Here is a 12,759-nt window from a genome sequence, read left to right on the forward strand (position 1 = left end):
TATAGATCCTGTTAAAGCAGCCAATATTTTAGACCAGTATCCAATTCACCCACTACATTCCAAAGACACAATTGACAATACATTAGGAACATATCAAATGCATCAAGCCAAAGGATCCACAATGATGATATGGGAAAAAAGTGTAGAAGCATGTTCTTTTCCTTGACACTTTCCTACAGGAAAAGGAGGAAGATATGATGAAAGGACCTCGCAAATTAGTGCATCAGAATATCACTCTTTACGAATGTATTCTGAAGACCCCAGATTCAGACAAAATGTTGAATACATTTTCCAACTCCTCTTCGAATGTGAACTGTTATGGATTTGCACACACATTAAAAACAGGCTCTAACGTTTTAAACATATCTGCTACCCAACTGCTTCAAAAAATAAAAGACAAAGACTTTGTTTATCAGTCAAGTGTCATAAATCTCTTGGCAAACAGGCATGGTACAAAAGAATACTGGATACAACATCACGCTGATGTATCTTGTATGCTAAGGCACCTAGCCCCCCCCCCACATGGTTTGTTACTTAAAAATTTTACAGAGTACCCATGGAATGACTTGCACAACTTCTTACGCACTGCAAACCAAAATAAAGATGGAATAGTCATAAAAACACGAGGAGAACTATGCTCTCTTGACCCTGTAAATGTATCAATGTACTTTAACCATTGATTCATTGCCATGCTGCATTTTATCTGCAATAAAACTAGCCCTCCACTCACAGAAGTGCAATACTTCTTTTGGAGAAAAGAATATCCATCCAGAGGAGCAATCCACATGCTTTTGTGGATAAAAGATACTCCACAATGTAGCCATGATAGTGACACCACTGTTTTACAGTTTATTGAAAAATACATTACCTGCAACATCCCTTCAGAAACCACAGATAGTGACCTATATACAAAAGTGTTAGTGAAAACACTATACCAAATGTCGCTTTGACTGCCCTAGACCAGTTTGCAAAAAAAGACAAGTAAATAGCTTGATGTCAGTGTAAAAGGCATAGTTGGGCCCTTCCTATCATCTATTTCCCTCTCTACCTGTGGTGTTCCCCAGGGGTCTAACTTCTTGCCCTGGCTTTTCAACCAATACCTGGCAACTCTCGCCCACTGCATTGCCATTTCCTGCAAAAATTTCCAGTGCTACGGTGACAACACTCCACTCATTTTCTGGCTGCCCTCGGCCACCTCCTCTCCCTCTCTCATCTCTGATTGCCTTACTGCCCTTCAAAATTGGTGTTCTGCCAATGATCTTTGTCTGAATGCCAGCAAGACGGAGATCCTCCTCATTGGCACACGTTCTCCATACTTTCCCCTCACTCTCTGGCTGGCCCGCCTTGACCCTCCTCCTACCCAAACCTGCGAGGCTAAGAACCTCGGGGTCATCTTTGATTCCACACTTTCCTTCTCCGCCCACATCTCTGATATCTGTAAAAAGTCAAACTTTCTACTGCAGCTCCTCAGAGGTACTCTGCCATTCCTCTCCTTCCCTCAGAAGCTCATGGTCTCCCAGGCTCTGGTTATCTATAGGTTAGACTATTGTAACAGCCTCTTTCTAAATGTACCTGCCTCTACTCTCCGCCCTCTGCAACTAATCCAGAACAGGACTGAGAGACCTGTCCTTGGCTTCAAGCGCTGGGATCATATCTCTCCAGCTCTGAAATCCCTCCATTGGCTCCCAGTGGCTGCATTGATGAAATTCAAAACCCTCTGCATTGTCCACAAGTCTTTCTGGGGCCTGGGTCCAAAATATCTTCAGCTATCCCTCCGCAAATACCTCCCCTCTCAAGCTCTCCACTCCTCTACTTCTAGCTCCCTCAGGGTCAGTTGTTTGTCAAAGAAACGAGCTGGGGGTGTAGATCTCTGCCTTTGGAACAGCCTCCCTGGCACTCTAAAACCTGAGGAGAACCATCTCCAGTTCCAGAAGCACCTCAAGACCTTCCTCTTTGGTTCTTCCTTCGCCCACCTCCCCTTGTTAATCTGTTCTCTCTTGGCACTGGGCACCTGGCCACCCTCTGTCCTCCGGGCCCAGGTTCCTGCTCACCTTGGGCCACCCCTTGCACTGGGGTCTGTATCTGTACCTCTTTCTTCCTGCACTTATCTGACCTACCCTGCTACCCTGTCTGCTGCCTTAAACTCAGCACTTGTCACTTGCTGGTTGCACTACTACTTTTGTTGCTTTTATTATTCAATGCATTTATTATTTATTCTGTTCTCCTTTGCGCTGCACTTTCCACTTCTCCCCTTTCCTTGCACTTTTACCCTCCCGCTCCCATGCACTTGCACTTTCTCAATATGACTGGGCCTAGTAAGATCATTGTTTTGTTCTCTCTTGTTCCCCTCCATTGCCTTGCCGCGCTCTGAAACACTTGTGTATGAGTGCGATAGAAATAAAATATCAAAATCAATATCAATTAAAAGGGGTGAAGCATGCAAGTACATCAATGATTACAATGAAATCATTGCCCTCTTGTGGAATGCAAACTTAGACTTACAATACATGGCAAACAATTCCACTGCATTTGCAAGATATGTCAGAGCCTGTGTCACTAGAGCTGACAAAACAGAGCTAAAGGACCTCTGGGATGACATATTATCTGACAAAACACTATCACAGAAATGTGTGCAGCTTCGGTATAAAAATGCTCTACCATATAGAATGTGGGTGTTACAAAGCTGCAGACCATTTAACATATACAGCCTTAAATAGCAAATCTGAGAACATTGTCTGGCTGAACCTTGGGCCCGCTTCATCCCGAAAAAGAAAACTAAAATCCTACCAAGAGAACAAAATAGCCACAAATGATCCCAACAACCAGGAGATTTAAAACATTATTTAATTGACAGATACTACTCAAACAAAAGTACTGCTTTGGAAAACATGTGTCTGTACGACATTGCCCAAAACTACACCTACAAAAACAATATCGCACCAAATGAGACAACCAGCAAATATTCAGTCTCAGCTTGTGAAGGAAGCCTACTGAACCCTCCAAACCCAGTCTAATTAACCATATAAAGTTAGCATTTGAATCTCCACAACATAGAGAACTGTATTACATGGCCCTACTCCAACTTTTTAAATCTTGGAGAAAAGAAAAATAATTATAAGGTGACTATGACTCATTTCAAGCTGCATTAAAAGCAAATGAAAACAGTATACCAAATGCCAATTTCAAACAATACAAACACATGTTGGACAGTGGATGCCAACAAGACAAATAAATTGAAGCTCAACTAGACAAAGACACTCCTGAGGGCAGTCAACCTTCCGTTAAAGGAAGCCAAGACCCACTTGGAGAACCACTCATTCTAAATGAAGCAGTAATTGCCATTACTGAGGTAGAAAATACCATGTATTAGTATAAACAATCTAAGGAATACTTGTCAGTTCTGGAATCACAGCTAAATGATGAACAACTCACCATTTATCTAGAAGTCACTCAAGAAACTAACATTGGTTTCAATATGAAACTAAAACTTGTACCTGTAAAATGATAAACCCCTGCACCTGGATTTAGGTGGCAAAGCTGGTTCTGGCAAAACATTCTTAATAAAAATAATCAGAAAATCTCTAGAAAACTTAACAAACAACAACCTTTCAGCTGTAGTAACAGCCCTCAGAGGTTTAGCTGCCTACAACATAGATGGTGTAACTTTACACTGACTCATACTCCTCCCCATAGAACACCAAAACAAATTATAATACTACAACCAACTACAAAGGACTGTTTGCAGGCAAACATGGTCTCATTTTCAGAGACCTCCTAAAGTTAACACCAGTGAAAGTTCAACCTATTTTCAAAACATTAGGGTGCAAAAAATGCTGTAATACCTTCAGCAGCACTGGACATGTAAAGATCTGGAAACATTTCACTATAGAGAACTAACCCAAAACATGTGCCAGTCTTCAGACCTCACATATGCTAACATTTTAAAAAGCATTAGAACTGGGCTACTTACTAAAGATGCAAAATCCATGTTATATAGACTAATCCATGAGCTATATGGATGAAATACATCTGCTCCTGATGTCATGGAGCAACTAACTCAACACAATCTAAAATGTATGTCCTTAATGCTAAACCTTGCAAGCTGTAGTCAATTCAACGAGACAATATTGAAGCAGGAAATGAAACCCAGACTGCATATCTGCTCCACAGACAAAGTAGCAGTTCACAGCATGACACTTCCTATGTGTCAACAAGAAAAGGCATGACTAAATGGCTTAGAAAAATGTATTTTCAACACAACCAGATTGGAGAAAATATTGACTTTGTGTCTAAACTGCCGAGTAATTTTAAAATGTAACCTATACATAGAACAATGTTTAGTCAATGGAGCAATTGGTACAGTTGTTAGCTTCCAAACATATCCACATGACAACAACATTCAGTTTATCAACATTGGCGGGACATTAAGACGTTCTCTCCTTTTCAAAGACATGTATGTACACAGAGAGCAATATTCTCTATCTCTTGCATATGCTGTCACTATTCACAAATCACAAGGTCTAAACCAAGATCAAGCAACACAGGTTCGATCCCCGGGTCTGTGCTTAGAAACCTCTGTATATTAAGTGTGTTATAAATAACCAATTACAATTACGTAACTGTAATCAGGTTACTTTTAATCCAGTAAAGATTTTTTTCACAATGATTATTTAATGTCAGTACAACAGCATTGTCTCATATATTAATGTTGTACCAAACATAGTACTTAGAATTTACTGTATATGAGGGTGAAAAAAAGAAAATGTATATTTAAATGTGTAGCCAACTGCAGCTTCTGAACTATCCTGCTTAACCAATTGCACTGTTTTTTCCACAGATAATAAACCAGAGATTGCAGCTTCATTACGGTACAACACCAATTAACCACAGCTATTTTAATCAAATACATATTCTATAAGCACTATCCTCAATTGTACTACAATCATAAGTACCATATACAGTTCAATTGCATCATACTCCATATTACAAACACTTTGTACCCCAACTACACTACCTAATTCTAGCCATACTTCTACTACATTGCCTATAATTACTAAACACATATTGCTGCTGTAGTGGTTGTGCCCAGTGCACATATTCTTGGGGCCATGGCCTGTCCCCCAAAATCTGGCTACTGGCCTCAATCACCACAATACAATTAACTATAAAAGAAGTATGCACCATACACCAACAAGTAATGAAACTCACCATGACGCCCCTGCAATCGAAATGATGTCCGCGGACACCGAAAGTGACCACGGACACAGCAACATTTCCAAACCATTTTCACATATAAAACAGCTCCACATTACTTTCATTCCACTTCCTTACCATTTCTATGTGTCTTATCAAATAGCCCCAAATGTCTTTTCCAAGCCATCTGTTCACATCGCTGTCTGCGGACCACCGGTGTCCGTGGACAGCTACGACACCTACTCGGCCTTTTTCAACCTACAAAACAACCCCAATCATCTCCTCCACCCTTCCCAGCCCCTCTTTCCAACACCAAATTACCCAAAATGTGTTTTCCATACTTTTTTCCCCAGAGCGATGTCCGCGGACACCGACGACTGTCCGCAGATCGCACATGGCGGGCATTTCCAAAAATATGACGCACCTCACGCTCTTTACCATCCAATTACCGGGCATGTACAGACAAAACAGGGAATTGAGTCGGCGCACCAAACCCAGATATCACAATTCTTTTTAGCCACTTTTTGGTCATTGTAAAAAAAATAATACGAATTTACACCACATTTTTAGAAAAGCAAACTTTCGGGACCAAGCCACTGCTCCTGCCACAAAATTGGTGAAAATTCATCCAGCGGTTTGGGCTGTAGCCTTGACCAGTTTTATTCCATTGGGAAAAAACACATATTTTGGGACCCCCTATAACTTTGCCCCCCCTTGACGAAATCTCACCATCTATTGGGGCCATACACTTTTTTTGCAAAGTTTCGTGAGGTTTTGTCCCGGGGGGTGAAGGGGAGTGAAGTTATAAACTGCCCAAAAATATATATAAAACAAAGAAAGTAGGAAAGTCCATTTGAGCCGAGTCCCACGTTCCACAATATCACCTAGTAGCCATTGCTGGATCTTCACCTCCAGTTCTGAGCCACTACAGTAAGGCATTGTTGGTTTTCAAGATTAGCTCAAATGTAGATGACATTTGTGATGTCATCTTTGATGTCCTGGGTGTTACCATAACTAGCGAATTTCTGAGATTTTTTCGGTTTTACTTGTAACCATAATGTCCCTTTAACAATGTTTTTTCATTGAATATCATAGGTTTTTATTAGTGCAACTTACCATAATGTCCCGTTAACAACGGTTTTTATATAAAATTGCGTCAATATATTATTGGCTTGGAAGTTCAGTATTTCTGTCACTAGAGCACTTGCCTCCGAAATGACATCTATACACATAGTTAAGCCCCTGTCAGGCCAAGATCTCAGGCCATGTAGAAGCAAAATGGCTGCTGCTAGAAGGCTATACACCTACACCTGCATATCCAATTCCTTGTAGGAATCAATTGTCCGAGGTGTTTGCATTGAGTGCTCAAAGAAGATAGAGACTGCATAATATGAGATCTTGTGTGTCTCGTGGTGATAATGCTGGGAATGTTCCTGACTATCCCTATGTTCCTCCTTGGCGAGTGTGGCACAAATATAGATGGTTTTGCCTGCCGAGAAGATCGCAGGTTTTCTTCTGGTGAGATAGCTAGTACAAATCTTTGTGGAAGAACCAATGTTTTAAGCTCAAATGTGCCTTTGCCCATACCATCCCGTTTGAAGAGAGTGGAGACAGTTAGCTCAGAGCCCTTGTGTCAACATCCAAGCGACCTTCGAGGTCGCTGAATGGGCAAATGGATCACCATTCACATATTTGTTCAGATTAGTGGCACCGAGTCAAGATGAACATCACACGTGAACTCAATCAGTGCAATAATCTTGCTGACTTTTGTGTATGGGTATAACCTATTCACAAGTTGCTGGACAGTTGAGTCTGGATAAGGTAGATAACTATTCCAAAACCATTCAAAATCATGGCAAGATTATAGCTTGCCAGATTGACCCAAATGATGAATATTTGACCCAGTCATTAAAGGATAACATTGTGAAATTAAAAGATGCTACATTTGATCCCAGACCTGTGACACTTATTTTGTCTATAACTGCTGGTGAGGCTGCACAAAATTTGATACCAACACAGTCTCCTGAAGTTGGACAGTTAATATAAGAGCCTCCATTATACGCTTGTCCTGGCATCATTCTAAGTAAACACTGCTGGTTACACACCCCCCAGCCAGGCGTTCTCCTCAGGCCTAATGCAGCCTTATCCGGTCTGGATAAATCCTTCCAGAACAAACACATACTCCTGATCTCTCAACCACCACACCTACCGCTAAGAAGCAGCTATTACACGAATACCCACCAGCTGCACACATACCCAGTGTTCACACACACCTTTTGACTCTCTCTACTCTCTCTACTGATCTGAACTTCGGTTCCCAAGGGCGCTCAACCTACCAGCGCCTTCAGACCATACCAATGGTATATAAGGCGCTATATAGATGCAAAATAACAATAACAATAACTCTAAAATGAAATCTGGTATCATAATGAAAGTGTGTGTTGACAAAACAAAGACAATTATAATTGTTCTTTTATGACATGCTTAATACCAGAGATTGGTTCTCAGCGCGGGATCGGGATCCACAGAAATGTCATCACGGATGTGGAGAAGCCTAGAGAGATTGAACCAAAGGAGGCCCTGAGAAACAAAGTCTTGGCCTGGTTACCTCAGAGGAATGGGCCTGTGATTGTAAGATATTTTGATCTGAGGGCTCTCTGGGGGATCAAATTAGATAATTGGTGCTTCTATAACAATATGGCTTGTGTGTTGGTGGGCTGTGGGGGCAGCAATCTTCCACTCTTTTTGAGTATTTGTAAAAATGTTCTCCATTGATCATCTAAAATGACATTAGTAGTGTGCTTTAAATAGACATTACAGTATAGCATGCATATCTCCAACTCGTGAAAATCTGAATGTTTGTTGCATGTTTTGATTTGATTTATATGACTTGCATCTGCTGCCTTTTACATGATCTACTGTTTTATTTTGGTGTATGTTTGTTTATTTAAACATATTTATGTTGTGCTCTGAGACCTTCGAATGTGTGGCACATTAGAAATAGTAAAATAAATAAATACATACATAGAGCAGTGTAAACTGGAGCTTATAGAAAAGAGGGAGGTCTCAGGCAATCTTTTCAGGGCCTATGCACCATACCTCCAAGGGCTCAGTCCATCCTTTTGAGGTAAATAAAGACAATTATGATCGTTTAAGACACTTGATTTAGCTTTCCATCTCCAAGAAGTGATCACTGATGTCATCATTCAATTGGTTCCCAAGGAAAGGCTCAGTTATTCTGAACTGAAGGTGGCCATTCTCAGAAGGTTTTACTAGAATCGAGCACAGAACATCAGGAAATGAATCGAACTCACAGGGGGAAATCAAACCTTTGAGGCATTCATGCATTTTTACTTAGGTCTATCCGATTGGTGGATCATCAGAAACAAAGTTGACTCATTTGGAGGAATGCTTTGTTTGGTCACAAGCAAGCACAGTCCAAAAACATGGGAGACAGCATCTAGTAGGCATGAATGGTTTACAGTCTTTGCCTCTTAGTGTACCACATGCAGATGGCAAGTTATTAGCTTTAAAAGGGGTGTGAGCTAGCACAGAAGAATCCACACAAACATAGTACTGTGATACCAAAATAAAAGTGCGTCTAATCAAGGATCTATAAAATAAAAAAGGCTTTCACTAAACTAAAATTACAAACATAAACCCCACCTCTGCAAAAGAAGACAGAGTATGCAGACTGTGAGGCGAAAGTGACTCCTTGGATCTCAAGACAGAAGTATACATACAATGGTCTCTGCAGCAATGTTCAAGTTCAAAGTGTATATCTTTTGAAAAGAATAGAGATGGGTCTTTAACGTCACTTGAACCTTTAAAACCAGTCCATTTATAGAGAACAACTACAGATACCTTTCAGTCGTGTTCGTTGTGCTCCACAGTGTAAATTTGAGAGTCTTCCAGCTTTGTGAGGTAATACATTGTCAGGGTGGTGAGCTTGTCGACTGGGTATCGCACGCAGTACGGTGAATAAAGGCTCAATAGCATTTGACATGAAGAAGCTTTGGAAAGACAGGCCATATCGGTTGTGGCATATCTCACAAGTGGTTCACTGTGGGAAACAGAGTTGTTCCGTTGTGCCTGGGTTGCTGTGAGCACCACTCTAGGGTCAAAGACGACACGAGGAGTACTTCCTTTGCTCCTTCCAGCCACGGGCTGCACAGAAGCACTGGGTTCCAATGTTAAGGCAAAGGCAAGATTTGTTCCAACAGAAGGTCACCCCATGTCGATCTCTGGGATGGGTGAGCAAAGGTCTTGCTCCTTCTCTGGATGACCTTACTTCACCTCAATAGATAAGTACAGACTTGCACGCCCATAAGGGCCGAGTAAAATCCTTCTTCCCCAGGTATCTTCCCCAGGTATCTAAAGATGATTCATGTGAAGGGGGATTCACCCCTTACATAGGCACTTCGCCACAGGGGATTTGTCAATTTCAAGCCCTCTGTAAGGGGCCATTCCAGGCTGCTATGAAAAGACTCTTTGCCTTCTGATGTCACACCCCAAACAAACCCAGAGCGCTTTGTATGCAGTAAGTGGGGTGGGGTCACAGGAACTCTAGGTTTACTAAGAACCTCTCTCTTGGTGGTAACGTCTTCCCATAACCACACTCCTGCCCACTCTCCCCAGTCTAACTGACATTGAAAAGATTCCAGTCCTGTTGTGACCCCCTCTTGTGTTTGCAAATTTACCTTTGAAGAGGTGACTCCTACCCAGCCCCTTTGTGGATAATCTTGTTCCTCTACGAAGGTGTCAAGGTTTCCTAGCCAAGAACAAAGGCAGTCTCTGGGGCGTGGCCTAACATCCTGTTGAGCGAGCACCCCACCCCAGATAGTTCGATGCACAACACTCTGACAGTTGTCATGGATAACTGGAAAGCAAAAGAGACATCATGGGTTTTGGCAATTCATTGCAATACCTTTCCATAAACCCTACATCAAACTAGCTATATCCTTTTTTTTTTAAAGAAAACTGCCACCTATACTTATATGTAACTGAAAACTGATGGTTTGCTTCCAAAGGCTTGCATGTTTTTATTCCAAAACAAGCTCAAGGAGAATTTTAGAATAACTTTTGTCAGTTGGAAATACTGGATTTCACCTCCTAAATTAGTCATGAATGACCCCTCCACCCATAGACTTCTGCCTATTTTTAAAGCAGATTTTGCAACCAAAATCTGTTTACAGTTTGTATCAAACAAATCAGCTGTGCACCTTTAAAAGAGCCACACCAGTGCTACTAAAGGTGCATTTAGTTTCAGCAGACTGTTTTTCAGGAATGTACATGTTACTCTATTGTTGCCATGTTGCCAAACTACATGGCAGTTGCTGGTATATCAGTAGTCAAGGTCCAACAAAAAGAACACACGTGAACTCTACTTTTTAGCATGAAGTTTTGTGAATGTGAGGCATGAGCTTACTTCCTGTAACAAAATTACCTAAAGCATTTTGAATCACAAAAACCAAAGAAGCTCAGGCTATCATAAATCTGCTGATGGCATTTCAAAACATGAAGACTTCGATTCCACTGTCATCAAATTATTGTAATTGTTTCTATGAAGTTATTTAGAATACATCAGAACAGTAAAGCAAATATCCACCACCAACTCTATATTTAATTTAAAGTCTTAAATGATAGCTTAGATTATTTTGCACACTTTGCAATACCTTCTATGAAAGAAAGGCAACAGGATTATTTCAATCACTTTGAATGAAGATGTATCTCTTTGAATGTGTCCACAGATAACATCTTTGATTTAGGCACCAGATAGTAAAGGCTTTGATGCCCAAAGAATAACATGTTATCAGACTGAAGAAACATAGCTGTGATGGACAGGTATTATCTTGGAGCTGAATTTCTTTTTTCTTTGTGAAGTGTATCCATCTCTTAAAGAATATGGAAAAGACATCTGTCAGAAAAGGCACATCAAAAAAACATGATATTATAAATCGCTTCAGCATTCAACAACCACCAGATTCCATTAGCTGATGCTATTTAAATCAGCAGTCGTGCTTGAAGAGATCAAGAGATGCATTTGTTTGCTCTTTTACATGTTTAATTCGAGACTGTGATCGTACAGTGAATCGCTTCTTTGTGATGTTATACAAATCAAAGTTCACATGTTTTAATTATTGTCTTATTATAAAATATTAAGAGCATCTGCTATTTTGTTTCTACTCAACTTTCACACATTTTAGAAGCAACCTTCAAAAGCATTGTTTTCGATTAATTATAGCTGTGTAGTTAAAAGATCCCACATTTTGAAACAGAAATACCTTATTTCTTGTTTGGCATGGGAATGATTTCTTATCTCGTTTTTTGTTTGCATCTCATGAATGACAGCTTACAAAACTATTTGTCATTATTATGCATTTGTAGTAATTTAGTGGTAAAAAACAAACACTTATGACAGAAACACTGTACAATAGAGTCGACTCGACCCAGCGGTTACCAATGTCTTGCACCTACTCGACCTACAAACCGACCCTGGTGATCCTGCCGAACTGCATTGCTCGAACGCTTACTTCGAACCAGATTAAGCAACTGTTTCAAACTGACTTGATGCCAGCACCCTGCTTGGACAGGCACCATGTGGTGATCTCAGATAGGTGTGTGCCTGCCTCATGGACTTGTGGGTTAGAATGTATACTTTAGAATTGGGTAAATGCGGACTGTTACCTTCTGAGTAAACAGGGGGTGCCCCTTTGCTACCTACTTGGCTATCACATCACATTTTTGGTGACTCGTTCCTGGGGCACCCCACAGCGACTGACGCGGCGAGGGCATGCAGCGAGGCGGCCTGTCCCCTGCAGCTGTACAGGACCTGGTGGAGCTATGCACAGCAGTTCCTGGTGCAGGTGAGCAGGTCCTCTGGTTTTCGGAACCCGCTGTGGCGATCACGGTGCCAGAGACTGCACCAGGGGTTGGCTGGGCCTTGGTGTGCTTACAACTAGGGAGAGAGAAGAAGAGTTTCTGGGAGTGAATCCAGCGTTGGCTCGAGCGTCATCTGGTTGCTGTTTGGATCGCTGCCTGCTGGTCCTATTTGGCATTGCCCTGCTGCCATCTGCAGGGTCAATATTACAACCAATAGGGGAGACCCTTTGTGGGCAAGCGTGGTTCGGGTCAAAATACAGTACACTAACAACAAATATGACCACACTGCGAAACAACTCAATGTGTTTTATCTATTCTTGAAAGCAGGAGCCACGGATCGTCGAGATCCCTCAAAGAAAAGGTGAACAAAGGCTTTGAGCAAGCAGCTCCGGTCCTGTGAAGATGAGGCATGCGGTGCACCTCAGTGACGATAGTTCATTGCCGCAAAGAGTCGATGAGGGACTTTGGCCCAGCAAGGGCATCGAGTGTTATCGTCTTTGTGGTCTTTGGGTGGCGGGAAACCCCCCAGGCGGATGCTCCTCGGCTGCTTCGACTTTCTCCAGTGGGACGAAGCGGTCAGCGGTGCTGGCGAGAGCGCCCTTGAATTCAATGTGTCTTAATCAATGGAGCATTGCTTACTCCGGTAGACGGCGGCCTGGCATCAAGCTGTCCCCACTTCTGGGC

This window comes from Ambystoma mexicanum, chromosome 6q, assembly GCF_040938575.1.
Source record: "Ambystoma mexicanum isolate Mex_15411 chromosome 6q, UKY_AmexF1_1, whole genome shotgun sequence".
NCBI lineage: Eukaryota > Metazoa > Chordata > Amphibia > Caudata > Ambystomatidae > Ambystoma > Ambystoma mexicanum.